At 39.2% G+C, this 19,805-nt stretch overlaps 1 protein-coding gene across 4 annotated transcripts in view; it reads right to left on the reverse strand.

Annotated features, from left to right (window-relative positions):
- CHD9 (chromodomain helicase DNA binding protein 9) overlaps positions 1-19,805 on the reverse strand; it is a 174,104-nt gene that overhangs the window by 141,572 nt on the left and 12,727 nt on the right. The gene's annotated exons all lie outside the window — the stretch shown is intronic.

Consider the following 19,805-nt stretch of genomic DNA (forward strand, 5'->3'; position numbering starts at 1 on the left):
TTCGTTTGAATTATGCATTCCATAATTGATAGATTTTCTCTTTTTTTTTTTTTTTTACCAGTTTATAAATTTGAGCAGCAATAATAGGCCGAGCACACCAGCAACATAACCAACACAACTGGCTGTATGGTTTATAAAGCTTAGACTACCCCTTTAACTATGTTGTTTTTCTTTTTAGCATTCTTTTGAGATGCGTACCATATCATAAAAATATTTGTGTTTTTGTTTTTAATAGCTTTCTTTGACTGCATCTTTCTTATATTAAAAAATCTATATATTATATATATATATATATTTTTTTTTATTTTTTTTTTTTATTTAAGAGACGTGTAAACTTCTCTTCAATATTATTTTTGTTATCCATACCTTTTTGTATGGTGTACAAAACACAAACACACACACACACACACACACAAACAGAAAAACACATACATACAAATACTCATCATTGCATGGTATATGAGCAGAGATGGCTTAAAATGACCTAAAACACATACCCATATTGTGGATTCCTGCAGAGGGTGCAGCTGCTGGATACACCATCTTCCCTTGATTCTAAATCTAGAGGAGTGGCTCAGGTCATTTGATACACCCCTTAGTGACATCACCTGTGTGATCACTGCACGCTAGACATCCTGATCGTCAAAAGCTTTTTAGAAACGTGTTTGTTCAAACAAGACCTCACTACTGCCCTTGAACAGCACTTAAAAAAACCTTTTGAACCTAGTGATTTTTAAAAAAAATTCTATACAAAATGCAAGATAGCCCGGCATTAGACGTTGTATGTGTGCTTATTTCTCCATACTTTTAGAAAGACAGCCACAATCTCATTAACACGGACTTCTGCTAGAGTTCTTATCATGTAAGAAATTCATTGCCAGGCGGCTTAGGACGACAGTAAAAGGCCATGTCAAAGGCTGATTAAAATTAAAAAAAAAAAAAATACAGTTCCATGACACAGCATAAATAAATGTTATTAATGGTAACAGTAATTTGCTTTCTTTAAATATTAGCAGATAAATAAGTAGGAGATTGGAGAGGATAGAAATGACAAAGTCAGGCTCAAATGCGTTGAACTATGACCATGAGTGACAAATAAAAATGCCACTAGCAGATATACAATATAACATTATTTAAAGGGACACAAACACTTCAGCTTATTGAAGTGGTCTAAGTACAGCGTCCCTGTTACACTTAGTGCTGCAATGCAAAATATTGCACTTTTAGAGAAACAGCAATGTTTACTTTGCAGCACTAAGAGAGCTTCTAGAGGCGCTTCCTTACTGTTACTGGACTTTTTGTCTGCTAACAGATGTTGGACGTCCTCACGCTCTGCAGGACAACCAGCGTCCGCTATTTCTCCATAGGAAAGTATTGATTCAATCTTGATGGACGTGGGCGAGGCGGAGCCGGCGCTAGTATCAGGTAAGGAATTGAAGTGTTTTTACCTCTTAATTCAACACAGCTGAGGGAGGGGGTGGATGGGGCTGGGAGGAAGGCAGAGGGAGCTATAGTGCTAGGAATACTATAGCATTTCTTTGAAATAAAATAAGGCTTAGAATATTATATTATTGCTATGGAGTTGGTACACAAAAACTTAAAATCCAACTTTGGGTACCTCAGACTCATTATATTAGAGTGTATACACTAGTGGCCAAAATTGTGTAAACCTTATTGAAAATTTGTATTTCTGAGGCTTGATGGCTCATAACATCCATTTTTTTTCAGAAAAATTCCATACAATTACATATTAGAAATGTCATTTAATGCAACAATTGAGTTGGATTTTCCTTATTCTAACACAGGTTAAAGAAACACTATATGGTCAGGTACACAAACATGTATTCCTGACCCCTTAATAAAAAAAAAACAAAAAAAGAAAACACTATATGCCCCCCACCCCCTTATCCCGCTAAATATAGCTAAAATCTTACCTTTATACCAGTCTGCTGGTGCTGGTCTTACCCCGAGCTGCCTCCTTGGCTGAAATCAGAAGTGATAATCTCAGCCAATCACAATGTTTTCCCATAGGAAAGCATTGGATTGACAGAGATTGTAAATTCTGATGTATTATGAAAAGACAGTGTTTAATGCAAAAAGCCTGTAAGGACTGACTATACTCACCAGAACAACTATACTAAGCTGTAGTTCTGGTGACTATAGTGTCCCTTTAAATCTAAATAACCAGAAAAAAAAAAAAAAAAAAAAACAACTGTAAGCATGTTAAAGACCAAAAAAAAAATCTCCTAAAAACTGGGGGTTAACTAATACGCTGAACATTAAAGGGAAACTCCAGTGTCAGGAAAACAATCAGTTTTCCTGGCACTGGAGGTTCCCTCTCCCTCCCACTCACCAATCCCCACTTACCTGAGGCAGCGGCGATGTCCCTCGTCGCTGCCTCCTCCTCTGCGCCGCTCCTCCCTGTGCTTCCGTCGGCGAGACTGATCCCGCCCACCGGCCGAGGAGCGCTCCCCATAGGAAAGCATTGAAAACGAATTTCAATGCTTTCCTATGGGGATTTGAGCGACGCTGGAGGTCCTCACACAGCGTGAGGACGTCCAGCGACGCTATAGAGCAGGAAGTTCCCTCTAGTGGCTGTCTAGTAGACAGCCACTAGAGGTGGAGTTAACCCTGCAAGGTATATAGTTTATAAAAAAACTGCAATAATTACACTTGCAGGGTTAGGAGTAGTGGGAGTTGGCACCCAGACCAATCCAGTGAGCAGAAGTGGTCTGGGTGCCTGGAGTGTCCCTTTAAGTTGTTGATACATGGCAGATATAAGCAAGGCTAATATCAATAATGCATCTCATTTCTAGAATGATTGGCACTATAAATGATGTAGGGAAAAGTTGGTACATTCAATTAAGACACATAACATGAAGTCCATTAAAGGATCCTCAATTACCATACCATATAGGGAAGTCCACTTACAAGTTTTGTCAGATCAGTGAACATAATTTAAGGGGATACTTCATGAGTACTCTTATTATACCTGCACACAGCATTAAAATAATAAATATGCCCTAGCTGCTTTGCACGTAGTTCTTTTATCACTCAGGTCACACTGTGGGAATTGTACTATTACAGGGTCGTGGTAAGTGCTTGCAGGTACAATACACCGATCCGAATGTAGTTAATAACTGCCAAAATGTCAGAACAGAAAATGCAATAACATCCCTTAGGCTTTTAAATTGTTCCATGTTGCTGAGCTGTCAGCACAGATTCCCAGCTTATTTACCTGGTTGCAGTTTGGGTTACAACTGCAGTCACAAAAACCTTTTGGATCTGTCAGCGAGCCCATTACACGCATTTATAAACTGTACACCATGTTAGCCAAGATTAAAGCACTTAAATAACTACCCGTTTGTCAGAAAGCTCAGTTCTTTACCCAAAATAAAACTGGGTTATACATCAAAGATAAAACAATAGATACAGAGCTCGACAGCCACTGTAATTACCGAAGCTTATTGCAGTAGTAATGGTACTAAGATCCTGTCTCTGATAAAAGGGTTTTAAATCCTTACAATATTTTCTATTTCCTCTTCAGCTCCACCTCATTCTCACAAGTGTAGTATGGAGAAATCTAGCTTGCCAAACAGCCTTCCAAACAATTGAAATGCATCAGTACGTTCACAGAATTAACTTAAACATGCACACTGCAGAAATGCCATCCAAGTTCAGTGCACCATGCTCGGAACCGGGCAGACAAACCCAGGCAGGAACTGTGCTGTGTGCCTGGGCATTCAGCTTCTGCAAATCAAAGAGACTGTACTGTGCATTGTACGAGTACTCGAATAGTTCAATGTGAAGCTAGACTGTCCCATATCAAAATCAGTAATAAGGGGGTGGAGCCTTGATGCCTAAAAATAAATAGAAGACAAAACCAGCAGAAATAGCGGAATTATTATTATTATAATAATAAAAATAATAAAAATGTTAATTAAAAAAAAAAAAAAAAATCACTTAAAAGGAACACAATAGCGTTAGGAATACAGGTTTGTATTCCTAACACCATAGTGTCCCTGTCTCTAACAGAATAGGTCCCTACCCCACCATTTGGTGATTAAAGAGTTAAAACCCCTTTTCACTTGCCTCTTTCCAGGCTAGGTCTCCTCCTCCCGTGATATCACAGTGATGTAAGGACCTAATGTGCATGCAATCATGAGTCCAACGTCAATTCACGGAGTAAAATCCCGTCAGGGACTAGGAAGCTCCTGGAAGACAGCCACTAGAGGCCGATTTGACCCTGGAATGTAAGCACTGCAGTTTCTAAAAAGCTGAAATTTTTTCATTGCAGGGTAAACCAACAGGGGTACTGCACCCAGACAACTCCAATGAGATGAAATGGTCTGGGTGCCTGTAGTGTCCCTTTAAATTGTTGTTGTAAATAATTCTTAATGGATTTAAAAAAAAAAAAAACCTTGGCTGTTAATTTTTTTTTAAATGGTTTAGAAAAAAAATTGTTTGACTACTTAAAATTGCAGCCAAAAGGAGGGTCAGGGCACTCCCGGCACCATAACCACTACAGAGAGTGGTAGTGGTTACAGTGTGGAGTTTTCCTTTATCTCCAATATTTAGAAAATTGGAATCCGATTGGCAAAACATGACCTAATAAAGCCAAATTGTGACAATTTCTGAAATACAGAATGTTTCCAATTGAGCAAATTTAGCCTCTAATTTTAGTTGCAATGCAGAGTTTTGTGAATAACTCTGATAAGTGGATAATTCTGGCAGATCACACCAATGCACTTAACAGATTATAAGGGATGTCAACTTGAGAAGTCATCCTAAATTCCCAAGCGGAGGTATACTTTACTGAAAGATTTCTGCACTACCAGAAAATAAAACAAAAATAGCTCCTTTCTTTGTGTTTTTTTTAAACAGGAAGTAAAGTTATTTCAAGAAGCCGGTAGCTGCAAAAACGCCACCAACACTTCTAGAATTTCCCATTCACCCTTAGGCAGCTGAAGATGAAACTAATTAGTATACTGCAGGTGCACCCTGCCAAGGCAACAACATACTGCATCACCATCAGCAGCCACCATCAGCAGCCTCTGTGCAACAGCACAGTACAATATTAATGTTCCATGGTCCACACTACTTTAGGGATCAAAATATCTCATGAGAATTGCTAGCATACTGCTAAGGATTGCTAAGGACCTTCTAAAAAAAAGTCACTGCCCTTCCTCTCTCCTGTCAATCTACCACTATGATGTCAGATGATTGACAGAGGAGATGGTACAGGTGGTTCTCCTGATCTCCATCACAACAGGACACTCTGTTCTGACACAGATACACTGGTAATGTAGTCAAAGAGTTAGCTTCAGGAGAAGATTGCCCTGGTTGTGGATGCAAACAGTATAATCTGACAGAAGACGTCCATATACCCTGAAATGTATGGTTAAAGCAGATAAATCTAGGGTCTGACTCGTTTTGTTTTGCATGATGCTAAATGTATGTCATTTGCCCAGATTAGGGAATCAGACTGAAGGTTGAACGAAAGTCATAGATAATGCAGAAGCATTAAAAGGGACACTATAAAACAAAAACAACTTTAGCTTAATGAAACAGTTTTGGTGTATAGATCATGTCTTTGCAGTCACTGCTCAATTCTCTGCCATTCAGCAGTTAAATCAATTTGTTTATGCAGCTCGTCACACCCCCCTGCATGTGACTTCCACAACCTTTCTAAACACTTCCTGTAAAATAGAGTAATCTAATTTTTACACTTCCTTTGTAGCATAGTCTGTTTAAATTAGAATTTCTTATCTCTTGCTTTGTTAATAGCTTGCTAGACCCTGCATGAGCCTCTTGAATGTAACTAAAGTTCAGTTTATAAAGCAGAAGATAAAAACTTTGAAAGTAAGTTACATCTGATTGAAATTGAAACATTTGCTTTCATGCAGGTTGTGTCAGTCACAGCTAATACGGTGTAGCTACAGCTGCATAAAACAAACGTAGTTTAAAACAGCACGGTCACTACCGCATCAGTCTTTTTTGGGGTTTTTTAACCACCCCCCCCCCCTCCACATTTCATTGTCCCACTGGTCCCCCCTCAAATGCCCATAGCCCCACCACCCCCCGCACATAATTATTATGATTATAATTCTATATTTTTTTTTATTTTTTATTTTTTTATCTGATTTTTTATTTTAACCACCTGTACAATCATGGAATGCGGTCAATGACAGAATTAAGTTACAAGCAGCTTTAATAAAATGAATAGGACAAGACCTGTCCACATTAAGTGGTCAAACCTTAAGTGCTGAAGAAAAGGAGCCAGCCATGACCTGAGTATCCAGCACTCAACCATCCCTACTGCCAACTATAATAAACTTCGGAGCTAAAGGGGAACCATTCAAGAAATATGTTCGCTGATGATGTTTTAAAGAAAGTCGCACCAGTGAACTGGTGGAAGTCACTTTAAGCTCTTGGATTCAGAAATCGCTAAAGTAATGATTTCACTTTGAACAGCGGTGGCCTCTTTCGCTGCCTTCGAAAGAATATTATGTTTTGTGGACTTGTGCATTCTAAATTGAGAAAAATCGGCTGGGGCCCGATATACCAGGAAAGCTAGTTTGCTTTTCCAGAATATGAGCAAACAAGAGAATGAAAATGAGCCAGTTGATTTATTCAGTATAAAAATTGTTTTATTTATTTTTATTTTTAAAGATATTTTGTTTAACCACTTCAGTTAGTAAACACTGATTTTTAGGCACATACAAGAACATGTATGCTATATAATGTTATGATTTTAGTTAAATAAAACTATTTTAGTCACTCTCCAAATAGTAGGGATTAACCTTTTAAACTAAAATCAGTTCTGATGTAGCAGTTTTACTAATCTGACGGGATATTATTAGAAATACAGAATCTTCATCTGATTGCAAATATTAAAGATTATAACTACGAGCAAGAATGAGTGTATACACATTTGGTGGAGGTGCCTGTTGTGAACTTATGAAGCAGTGTGTGTTGATCCACCTATCATCTAAAAGGTGTGTTATGCATTTATTTCATATAGATCACACAATGGCAGACAGGGTGGATTTGATTTAAATCACAACTTCAATGACTAGTCAGTAGGACTAGATTTAAATTAGATTATTTAATACCTCCTTGGTAACGGCACTGTTAGACCTTTAAGGAAGCCAGATAGAAAGGCGAAAAGCGAAGGTCACATGTTGCACAACACGACAGCAATCAGCTGAGAGAGGAGGAGGGTAGATGGGAGATTGGATGGTTCACAGAGTCCGCATTTAGCAAGATATATGGGCTGGCTAAATGTTGAGTGTTTCGAATTTGCATTTGTAAAATATAGGAATATCGGAAGAATAAAGAGAATCGTTGCTTAATACTTCATATCTGAGGAACAGGATACTGTCCCCTAACAAGGTGAGAGTCTAAAGAATTTAGAAGAAAACATGTGAAAGGTGATGCACAATTTGGTCGTCCCCCCTAAATTTGAAGCAGTATTGTGTGTCCCTACACCAGGTGAGGGTTTCCCATACTGAGGTAAGGTAGTGGTTTTAGTAGATATACTACGCTATTGGAACTTTTGTCTTGCAGAGTGAAGCAATTGCTCGCAGTATAAGAGAAACTGAAAAGTGAAAGGGGATTGTAGCAGAATGGACCATGTTACCGTATTCTTATACTAGCTCCGCTACCCCAGTTTCCCCCTCCTTATCGTCCCCTATGTTTGGGAGTTACAATAACTGTGCGAGACATAACCCCCTTACTTTGAACTCTAAGCTTTTTCCCCTGTTTTACCTGGCCGTTCGTATAAAATCCATTCCCACGGTTTTGTTCGACAACCGATCAAACTACCGAACGGTAGACCGCCCACATATGGAGTGTGCCGCTCATTAACACCGTTCACAACTCTATAAACCGCAACTACACAAACGTTTTAAGCGGTCGGCTGGGTGGTCGCCGTTCGTATAGACAAACACGTGGCGGCGGCCATCTTGGGACACAAACAAAGCGGTGTTTGGTTGTCGAGTGTGTGGAACTAAAAATCGGACACTCGAAGGCACAAACACCGCTGGGACTTTCACCTTCAGTTAAGTTCGACCAGAATTACACGAACGAAGCGCCGTTTCGATAGAAGTAATCTACCAAACCAGATATGTTCACTAATACTATGCACGAACGGATCCTTTAGACTATTTGAACATTACGACTGATAAAAAAAAAAAAGAACCGACCGCACAGCCTAATTCTCTGGAACTATTTTTGGATATGTTGTTCACCCACATCAAAGCTTTACGGGGATATGTTATGTTTTTGGTGTACTTCTGAAACTTTGTAAAAATATGTGGTTTTCCTGCCTGAGGATAATTGAGTTAATATCTTATCTACCTCAATTATCTCCCAGGCAGAGGGGAGGGATTGTGCATTCTGTATGGGAGTGTCCCCATGTACAACGCTTTTTCATTGGCTTGTTAACTTTGTGTCCCTGTGCCCAACAAGGTCCACCTGCGTGTCACCCTTGTTGAGAAAAAAAATAAAGCATAAAAGCCAAGTGTGCCTCCATTAAAACGAGTTATTCCTCCAGAGCGGAGTGTCGTCCAGTTACTGGGGAGGTGTTGGGAGAACCTTGGCTTACTTTGCTGCGTTTGGCTGTTCCCCACCTTGGAGTAAATTTACTTGTTCCTGAGTACATCTTTGAGTAACCAGCGGAGGAGGGTCCCAGCAAGGACTATGGCTCCGCTACAGGGATGATCATCTAAACAGCAGTTCTGTGTCATTTAAAAAATTTTCTGCTTTGAATGTATTCTTCGATTGGTGTCAGAATTTTGTGGAACATTTTACACTAACTCTAGTGGTAAATGTATGGTTAACGAATGTTAAAGAATAGAGGAAAGCAGCACATTATATAATCTATTACAATCGTGTTAATATAAGAATAACAAAGAGTCCCCCAGATAATATCTAATTAAAATGTACAGAAGTTTGGCATTTTTAAAAGATTAGTCAAATGAAGTTTCACCTGAATAAAAATGATGCCTACTCACAAATAAGGGTGCCACTGGAGTCAGATTAATATGCACCACTGAAATGCATTAGTAAATGACATCACAGACCATCTCAGTCCAGGCACACTTTGCAAATGAGGGGAAACTGAAAGATTGGTTGTGATACTCCTCCTCTCTGTATGACTGCCGACTGCCAGGAGCAAAACAACAGAACTTGAAGAGATCGGAACTAAGATGCAGGCACACAGTTGTAGAATAAAGAGGTGTGGGTTTTACATTAAAGGGAATATAAAGTTATATTCCTAATACTATAGTGCCCTCTCTGGTTCATCCTCCCAGAAATTAAAGGTTAAAAAAATTAAATAAATAATAAACACACACTTTACTCACTCATCTGATTCCAGCACTGATAACCCTTAGCGCTAGGTTGGTGCTCTGGCTTCTCCGACATCATCTGATGGGGGGAGAGGACCAAATACGTGCATGGCGAGCACATTAGGCCCTCCCCATAGGAAAGCATTTTACTGACGGATGCAGAGCATGAGGACGTTCATTGTCATTTATCGTACCCAGAGTCCGACAAACTCCTGGATATGCCACTAGTGGCTGTCTGAGACAACGTTTTACATTGCAGGACTAAGAGGGACAGATACACTGCATACAGACCACTTCAATGAGATTAAGTGATCTGGGTGCCTATGAGGTTTCTTTAAGTATATTTTTCACACTTCACAAAACACAAGTAAACGTAATAAAAGTCCTGATTTGTTACCGTTCCCTTTGAAGCGTTTATAAAAATAAAAATAAAAAAAAATACATTAGACTTACACGTTTTTATTTATGGGGGGAAAAAGACTGGGATTAAAATGTCAATCCAGACAATATATTTACCACTTTTTCAAATGTAGGAAATTGTGAAGGAGGTGAATTAAAAGGTATTCAGTAGTCGTATTCCTGCTTGATGCCTTTTGTTTGAAAAGCAGTCATAATAGCTTATTTTCTGATACACTTTTATTCCTACATATGAATATATATTGTTGTTCACAGACATAACTGAAGAAAAAAAAATAAAAAGAATCATAAAAACAAACAGGATATTGTATATTTTTACTATGAGTTTAAACGAGTAAATATAGGCATCTTCGCAGTTTGAAGAACTTGAATAGAAACACCAACTCGGTCATAAAAAAGTGTTACGATTCTGTTGTTCATGAACCGGATAGAGAGTCTTTGAAACTTAATATTAATTAATAAAATTTTTTTCCAGATCCAGATCAATGGAAGTGAGGGTCTACCACACCAAGTAATGCCCAAGCTGCAGACTGTGCAAAAAGGCCTCAGACAATTCAGCACATAGTGGCTGGTTGCAAGAGGTTAGCAGGAACAGCATACACTGAGCAAAACACAAGTTGGTGGGATTGTGTACCAAAAAAAAAAAAAAAAAAAAAAGTACAATAAATCTGCTCAGAATATGGTCTGGAACTGCCTAGATTCAGATGGGAGATACCACAAAGGGTAGTTGAGAATGACAGGGCTAAGATCCTGTGGGACTTCCAGATCCAGACAGACAAGCAAGTACTTTTCAACCAATCTGACATTGTGGTGGTAGACAAGAAACGGAAGACTGTGGTGATGGTGGATGTAGCAATAGTGACCCAGTAACTAGAACATCAGAAAGAAGGAACATGAGAAGTTGGACAAATATCTAGGACTGAAGAAGTGCTAAAAAGGATGTGGAGAGTGAAGACAGTAGTAATCTCAGTTGTGATAGGAGGCTATGACTCCCAAGTTGGGGGAGTGACTTCAACGGATTCCATGTGTGACATCGGAGATTGCGGTCCAGAAGAATGCAGTTCTAGGAACAGTTAAGATACTGCACAGAGCCCTCAGACTCCCAGGCCTCTGATAGAGGACCCGATAATGAGGAATAAATATACCTCCCAGGAGGGGTGAGAAAAACAAAAATGAAAAGATACAGATATATTTCATATATTTATAAAAAGAATCTCTCCGAGCACCATAACAGGATACAGAGGTTATGATAACAGGAGTGCCCTGGCAATGTTCCCCACCAAGTAAGTAGTCCAACTGTTAAGTGAGAGTTTAGTTCTTCTTACCTGGATTTTGACACTTGCCCGTCACACCTCCTCTCTGCGGGAAGGAGAGCTGTAAGCGCATACTTGTTAACTCATGAGCCAGATCCTGCAGGAATAGCTCATCAGCTGAGAGCGTCAACTGTGCACCACTGGGCTTAGCAAAATAAAGACTACATCCAGCCGAGAGGTGTGTTGTAGTCGTTATGGTGCTTATATTGCTCATTTAAATCTAAGGCATAAATAGATGAACCAATAACAAAAGTTAAACTGGAGAATATTTCCAACTCTGCGCATTTGGCCTAAAATATATAATTTAACTTTAGTTAAAGGATCACTATAGTGTCAGGAAAACAAACTTGTTTTCCTGACACTATAAAATCATTAGGTCCCCCCTCCCTCAACGCTGGTGACCTCTCCTCCCCCCCCGAAGTCACCTCCCTCCTATGGACGTTCTGTGTGCTCACTGCGATATTCGCATTGAGCGTCGGAGAAGAGCCTCTAGCGGCGGTCAGGAAAACAGCCACTAGAGGCTGGATTAACCCTGCAATGTAAACATAGCAGTTTCTCTGCAAAGGTTCTATAGGACATGTATCTGATTGACTTCATGCAAGATGGATCGAGCTTTTACTTTGCAGGTTTTGTTTCTAAATTAATTCTTATTTGTCCCTCTATTTCCTCTTGTTTTTATAAAATTCATTATTAGGAACCGGACCTTCAGCAATTCCATCATGCATAGGAAAACTGCAGACATCATGGACAGATAAGGACAAAATGGAGGCGCCAAGACAAATAGAAACTGGAGGAGTATAATCTTTAAAGGAACACTATAGTCAGCTAAATTACTTTAGCTAAATAAAGCAGTTTTAGTGTATAGATCATTCCCCTGCAATTCCACTGCTCAATTCACTGTCATTTAGGAGTTAAATCAATTTGTTTCTGTTTATGCAGCCCTAGCCACACCTCCCCTGGCTATAATTGACAGACCCCACATAAAAAAAAAAAAATTGGTTTCACTTTCAAACAGATGTAATTTACCTTAAATAATTGTATCTCAATCTCTAAATTGAACTTTAATCACATACAGGGGCCTCTTGCAGGGTCTAGCAAGCTATTAACATATCAGGGGATAAGAAAATCTTAATTAAACAGAACTTGCAATAAAGAAAGCCTAAATAGGGCTCTCTTTACAGGAAGTGTTTATGGAAGGCTGTGCAAGTCACATGCAGGGAGGTGTGACTAGGGTTCATAAACAAAGGGATTTAACTCCTAAATGACAGAGGATTGAGCAGTGAGGTTGCAGGGGCATGTTCTATACACCAAAACTGCTTCATTAAGCTAAAGTTGTTCAGGTGACTATAGTGTCCCTTTAAGATGCAAAGGACATAAGGAAAACGGAGGAAATGGCAATGGCACTTTAGCAAGCTTTCTGGCTATTTTTGCTTCATTTTTACCAGTAAAACCAGAGAGAGCAAGCCCAAGCTATCAATATACCTGCAACGTTACAGCAATTTAATGTCCAATTATTTATGAGATTACACATATAAATATATATATATATATAAATATATATATATATATATATATATATATATATATATATATATATATATATATATATATATCTCCATCCAATATCATAACACTCATCTGAGTTAACAAAATGCTGGTAGGAAAGAAAAATAGCAGTAATGCTTAGAAAAAAACTGTTGAAACGGATGTTAAATATTAAGCTGGGTGAACAAACAAGATGGGTCAAATGAAGAAGAAAACAGACAATCAAATCCTACTGTAGTAAAACTTTTAACTACTAAAAATAATGGAACCGAAACTACCTCTGCCTTCACCTAACATTCACATTTGCATAAGCACTTTGCGATTTAGCTTTCCACATGTACTTTGAGTCCACGCTAACTGGCTGTGAACTTTATTTTTATTTATTTTTTTCAATACATGCACTTTATACTATTTTGAACACAGCTCATTTCTACTCAAACAAACTTTCCCAATCTAACCTGTGCATGTCTGTTTGCATCTTATTAAAAATGTATAAATACCACTTACATTATTATATTCTATTTCTGTAGGCTCTAGCTAAGCTCTAAATATACCCATTGAAGATATGTACTGTATATACTCGAGTATAAGCAGAGTTTTTCAGCACATTTTTTGTGCTGAAAAACCCCAACTCTGCTTATACTCGAGTCACTGTCTGTATTATGGTAATTTACATTGCCATAATACAGACTGGGGGCTGTGTTCGGTTACTTACCTCTCCTGCAGCTCCTGTCAGCTCCCTCCTCCTCCGCGGCGGTCCGTTCAGCACCTCTGTCAGCTCCCAGTGTAAGTCTCGCGAGAGCCGCAGGGTCATAGTGCGGCTCTCGCGAGACTTACAGTGTGAGGTGTGAGCTGACAGAAGAACTGCACGGACCGGCGCGGAGGAGAAGGGAGGTAAGTGCTCTCTGCCAGCCCCCCCCCCCCACTGAACCACCAATGCCACTGAACCACCAGGGAAGGAGAGCCCCCCTCCCTGCCATGTATCAAGCAGGGAGGGGGGGACGAAAAAAAAATTAATAATAAAAATAAATAAATAATAGAACAAAAAAAAATTAAAATAATAATAAAAAAAAAAAAATTAAAAATGCCCACCCCCCCACCAAGGCTCTGAATCACACACACTGCACTCATTATATACACACACTGTAAATAAATATTCAATATAATTTTTTTAGGATCTAATTTTATTTAGAAATTTACCAGTAGCTGCTGCATTTCCCACCCTAGTCTTATACTCGAGTCAATACGTTTTCCCAGTTTATTGGGGTAAAATTAGGGGCCTCTGCTTATACGGTAAATAAAAATATACATGCTAATCTTGTACAGTGCACACTTAAAAGCAATACTATAAAATTTTGAAGTCAACTGTGAAGGCTGTCATTTTTTATTTAATTTTTTACAGTCTTCAAACGGAAGTGCCCTTTAAGGTCTGTCTGACTGCCACTAAAGGCACACTGACTGACAAATGTAAACATGGCTTATAATGGTTAGCCTGCAGAGAACGCATATAGGCACCAAAGCCAAAACCACACTAAGCTGTAATGGTTTAGGTGCTTAGAGGGTCCCTTTAAAGATGACTTATTGTGGAAAAACATTTACTTAACTGAAATCGCTACATTGAACACACCATGTATCACAAAGATACATAATGTATTCAGTGTAAAATATATGGAGATTTATTCAGCTTCCCTCCGTTCCAGCACCTCCATCTTAAAGGTTTGTGGGTGTACACCCACATACAGTCCATTCTCCGCTCTACCACTGCCTGTCATCCTCAGTGACGTTGGTACTATAGTTCCTATAGGAGGAGAACAGAAGGATTACCTGTGGAAGGTATTTTCTGCTCTCCCAATGCCTCGACTGACAGCTAGGAGAAAAATCTATTTTTAAAAATTGTTTTTTCTCCTAATCTATGCATTTTCTAGCAAAACTGCTATCATAATGTAGAGATAAAACCTTATGCCCAATCTCTAAGTAATTGACAGCAATTTCATTCATAAAAGAAACTGTAGAACAAATGACATGTGTGACATGTCATGATTCCCTTTTATTCCAGAAGCTTGGTCCTTAAGGGGTTAAAGGGACACTATAGTCACTAAAACACCTTTAGCTAAATGAAGCAGTTTTGATGTACAGATCATGCCTCTAAAGATTCAATGCTCAATTCCCTGCCATTTAGGAGTTAAATCACTTTTGTCAGTTTATGCAGCCCTAGCCACACCTCCCAAGGCTGTGACTGACACAGTCGGCATGAAAACAAAATGGTTTCACTTTCAATCATATGTAACTTACTTTAAAAGTTTTATATATATATATATATATATATATATATATATATATATATATATATATGTCTTGCTCTGTAAATTGAACTTTTATTGCATAAAAGGAGACTACTGCACGGCCTAGCAAGCTATTAACAATGCAGGAGATAAGTTATAAATTACACAGAATGCAATAAAGGAAGTGTAAACATTAGATGACTCTTTACAGGAAGCATTTAAGAAGGCTTTGTACGTCACATGCAGTTTGGTGTGCCTAGGGCAAAGTGATTTAATTCCTTAATGACAAAGAATTGAACAGTGAGACTGCAGAGGCATGATCTTCAAGCCAAAACGGATTCATTAAGCTAAAGTTGCTTTGGTGACTATAGTGTCCCTTTAATAAAAAAGTTTTACAAACATAGGCAGCTCCATTACTTTTTCTCATGAACAGTGCAAGTGGCAGCCCAGATACCGGCTTTCTAATAGAGATCTAGATTATATATTATACTCACATTGCACATACCATACAAGTACTTGTATGGGCAGGGGCATTCCTCCTTCCTATGAGGTCACCAACAAGGGAACATGGGATTTTACCTAAAACAATTCTTGAAAATCACTGTGATAAGCAACATACTGAAACACAGATCCTTATATCATAACCAATGCAAATATCATATGTTTCAATCAAGGACCCTTTCATGTAGACATCAGTAGCCGTAGAGGTAACTTAGCACAGAGAATATTATTTCTAGAATAATGCAATATAATATTTTAGATTTTACACATACAGAGGTATAAACAGAGTAAATTTAAATCCAAATGGCAACATTTAGGCAGAAAAACTTCCCACCTCTCTAGTAACACCTTGGTTATTTCAGCATAATTGAAACATGAATTGCAAATTTTAAGTACAAATCACTGTTTACAGAATAAGCCACAAATATTTATCTATTATTTAAACACATATTACTTCTCAGAAATGTGGAATACTGAAGTACTGCAAACTCTGAGCTTAACACACTCTCCAGTTCTCGGTCTCCCTCCATCTGTCTCAATCTCAAACACTCCAGCCTTTTTCTGTATCTCTCCAGCTCTCTTTCGCTCTACCCAACAGGGTTATTTGCTAAAGTGATAATTTGGGGTGAATTTCAAGTGAATTTCAGATTTAAGACTAGAGTAGCCAAACTGAAAGCAAAGTTGACTTTGAAAAATTCTGTTATTTTTACCGTACATTTGAAATTCACGCTGAATTCATCTTAAATTCTCGCTTCAGTGAATAGCCATGTGAGTCGCTCTGCTTTTTGTCTCCATTTCTGTCTAACTTCCTGTTTGTCGCAAACTCTCTCATACCTCTCTGGCTCTTGTGATCTTTTTCTTTCTTTCATGCCATTTCTCATCTGCCATCATGTGAGAGTTGATACTGCTGACTATTAAGTACCGTCACTGTAGGGCCACTATAAAACAGCCCAAGTACATCCCAGCTCACTGTCATCACTGCAGATCGATCACATTGATAAGTTCAGGGATAATAGGCCTCTGCCAGTCTCAGGATCCCGCTTTGTTAGAAGGGAACACTTTTGAGCAGCTGTGGCTGACAGGTTGGGCTGTACATCAATAGCAGCATTTCATCCTAGATCACTATTAGCCCTGTGCTGTGACTAATCTGCAGTGTTAATAGTGATCCAGGATGTTATTGAAATGCTGACATCAGTGTGAAGCACCCAACCAGTCAGCCCCAGAAGCTCAAAGTGTTCACAGCTAACAAAGCATGACCACGAGAGACTCCTATTATCACTGCAGCTATCAATACGATGGATCTGCAGTGATAACAGTGAGCTAGAATGTACCTGGACTACTGATTATCAGTGTACAGACAAAGATGTCAGCTCCCAGCAGATTAGAGTGTTCACTGCTAATAAATCATGATCTGAGATTCCTACTATAACTGTGGCTATTATTACCGATCTGCAGTGATAACCGTGATCTGGGATGAACCTGGACTGTATCTGAGCAGCCCTACAGTGATGGTACATAGCAGCAGGCAGCATTCATCAAAGACATGTACCGCAGGCGCAGGCTCAGCCTCAGCTGCAGCTATCACTCTGCCTGATTTTCACACTACATGAAGCCATCACTGCCAATAAGAGACTGTTTTCAGAGAATTTAAAAGGATGGTGAAGGCTGGATAGTATGAAAAGTTTAATTAAGACACTGTAAAATCCTCGGAGACTTCAGGCAGCCACATCAGCAGATCTGCACATTACACAATGGGAAGGCAGTGGATGCAGGATGCTAGTGCAAAAAGTGTGTAAAATGCCAATATTGGAGTTTTACACAGTTTTCACTAGTATTCTTGAAAGTGTTTTGTAAAAATGAATGGTGGTTGACAGGCAGAAATTACACTTAGGTCATTGCTAATGCCATCTCTAAAAAAAAAGGTTAGCATTTGATATAAGATGTCATTTTACACTGCTACATTGAAAGCACAGTGTTTAAGGAGGTTTAATAAAGTGACGGACACAATGCTTCTATGGAGACAATAGCCACACAGTACAAAAAAATGCATCTCATCTCCTAATACCTTCAAGGAAGAGGCCAGTGGCCAAAGTGACAGCATCTAATAGTAAGTCCCAGACCCAAAAAGTCCTCTGAAAAGGCAAGTCAGCCATTGCATATTGCCGGATTCATTCTGGTCTGAGATACTTCACCCCTGTAGTTGTGATCAAATGACCAGCTTCCCAGTCTCTATTATAGAGACCGAACCACAGATTTGACTTATCCAGTGTTCGGCTAAGACATCCAAGCTAATTCTTTCTCAAAATAGACTAGGCAGGTGCAAAGCCTGCTGAAACAGGACAAAATTCAGAAATGGCCTTTGATTTTGACATGCTTTATAGTCTCTACAGATCACCACCAATCAGGGTAGAGGGGGACTTGAAGAGATAAAGGAAGCATCAATAATAATCTGTAGGCAGTTTGGCTCTAGAAATGAAAGCAGTTAATGATTATAAAACCGAAAAGTGGCTACTGACAAACAAGCTGGTTAAATATGTCTGAGCTTTTCTGAGACGGTTACATGAAAAGATCAGATCAGATCAACCTGTCTAAAGCTTTTCATCAATTCCGTTTTGAGGGGGTGATTCAAAACTCGTGAAATGGTGGTAACTTTGAAACTACAGATCAAGAAACAAAAGTATGAATGCAAGAGGGGATTTCTCTGCTTTACATACATTTGTGTGGAAATTCTGCTTACTGCTACAGATAACTACTGCTTGAGAGACAGTAAGGTTATTCTGTTATTTACTGCTACATGAAAACTTAAGTCTTTAGGTTTTGGGACAACCTGCCCATGCACAAACATGGGTTTCATGGTTATCTTATTGGCTATTACCACAAGGTGTACAGGATTTCAGCTACTGCCTCAGAGAGGACAGGGACAGGGACGTGGGTGATAATAGCTCTGCTACTGCTCCCATGAATGATAAAATGGCAATCGGCTGCTTCTTCACAGAATAGGTTGCCACACACCCAAAGGGAGGAGCTCCTGCTCCAAAAGGAGTGACAAGGATTTTATGGTAACCCTCAAAGCTCTTAGAATGGAGGAAGTGTGTCAGATGTAAGGTGACCTAATTCACCATAGAATAAATACATGAAATATGAAGGAGAGTAGAGAACATAAAGTGTTTTAGTTATACAAAAGATAAACTAGGGAGTACTTTTTCTTCTAGGTAGCGTAATCTTTGAAAATAGTTGACAATGGGTGGAGCGTAAGCAAAGTTCCACTAGTTACCAAGGTAATTTACCCACAATCCTACTCAAGAAAATCCCACACAAAGGCAAACATCACGGGTAGGGGCAAACAAAATGGCAACCTTTGAATACGGAGAACCAGCACAAGAAAGGATAAAGGGGTCAAGAAGGATTTTTTTCCCCTAGTTTGTTGTAAAACTGGAATAATTTCAAACTGCGTTTTTTGCCTTCTTTTGGATCAGCAGTAAAAAAATGTGCGAAAGGTTGAACTTGACTGCCGCATGTCTCTTTTCAGCTATGAACCATGTAACAGTGCTGCTTTAGGCGTCTAATACAGACAAATAAATATCTAAAAAGACACAGTAAAACAGCACAACACAGTAGGGTGATGTTCACCTAAATTGCACTGTCTTGAAAATCTAATGAGAGGATCCCAAACAATAATGGTGTTCCAGTTTTTCTTGTTGTTAGACTGCTAATTTGTGTTCATCTGGTTTTGTACGTGTCTGACAGGTTGGGTTTGCTCCTGGTACAACAAGATATGTTGCAGCTAGCAAGCTATCTGAAGGAAATGGTCTAACTCTAGGAGCATGTGGATTTCTGAGACACAGAAGTATAGTCGCCACAGCTTTTACTGCTCAAGAGAGCAAATGACAGCAGGGGTAACTTGTCTGCTAATACTTCATAGACCTCAAGGTAACCGAGGTACAGCATGAGATAGTGCTCCAGAGACCAGAGCATAATCTTTACAGTCTCCCAGTGCTCCAGAAAGCAAATGAAAATCTGAAGATAAGCTAGTTTGGGATTATCTATTATCCTCTGCTCTGGAGCACCAAGAGACTGCGCAGCTCCTTAGAAAAATAATAAGTAAATGTTTCCCTTGTGTTTCAAAATAAACTGCAATAACTAAAGGGAAATCCCCCCCCCCTCCCCATTTCCCTTAATGTCCTCTCCCTTCTCTTTTAGTGCCCCACCCCAGTGTTCCTTTTCCATTCCCTGTACCCTAGTGTCCTCCATTAATGTTCTCCCCCCCCTCCCCTGTTCCATAGTATTCTTGTCCCCCCCCGTCCCATAGTATTCTTGTCCCCCCCCCGTCCCATAGTATTCTTGTCCCCCCCCCGTCCCATAGTATTCTTGTCCCCCCCCCGTCCCATAGTATT

The sequence above is a fragment of the Pelobates fuscus genome, chromosome 12 (assembly GCF_036172605.1).
Source record: "Pelobates fuscus isolate aPelFus1 chromosome 12, aPelFus1.pri, whole genome shotgun sequence".
In the NCBI taxonomy this organism is placed as follows: Eukaryota; Metazoa; Chordata; class Amphibia; order Anura; family Pelobatidae; genus Pelobates; species Pelobates fuscus.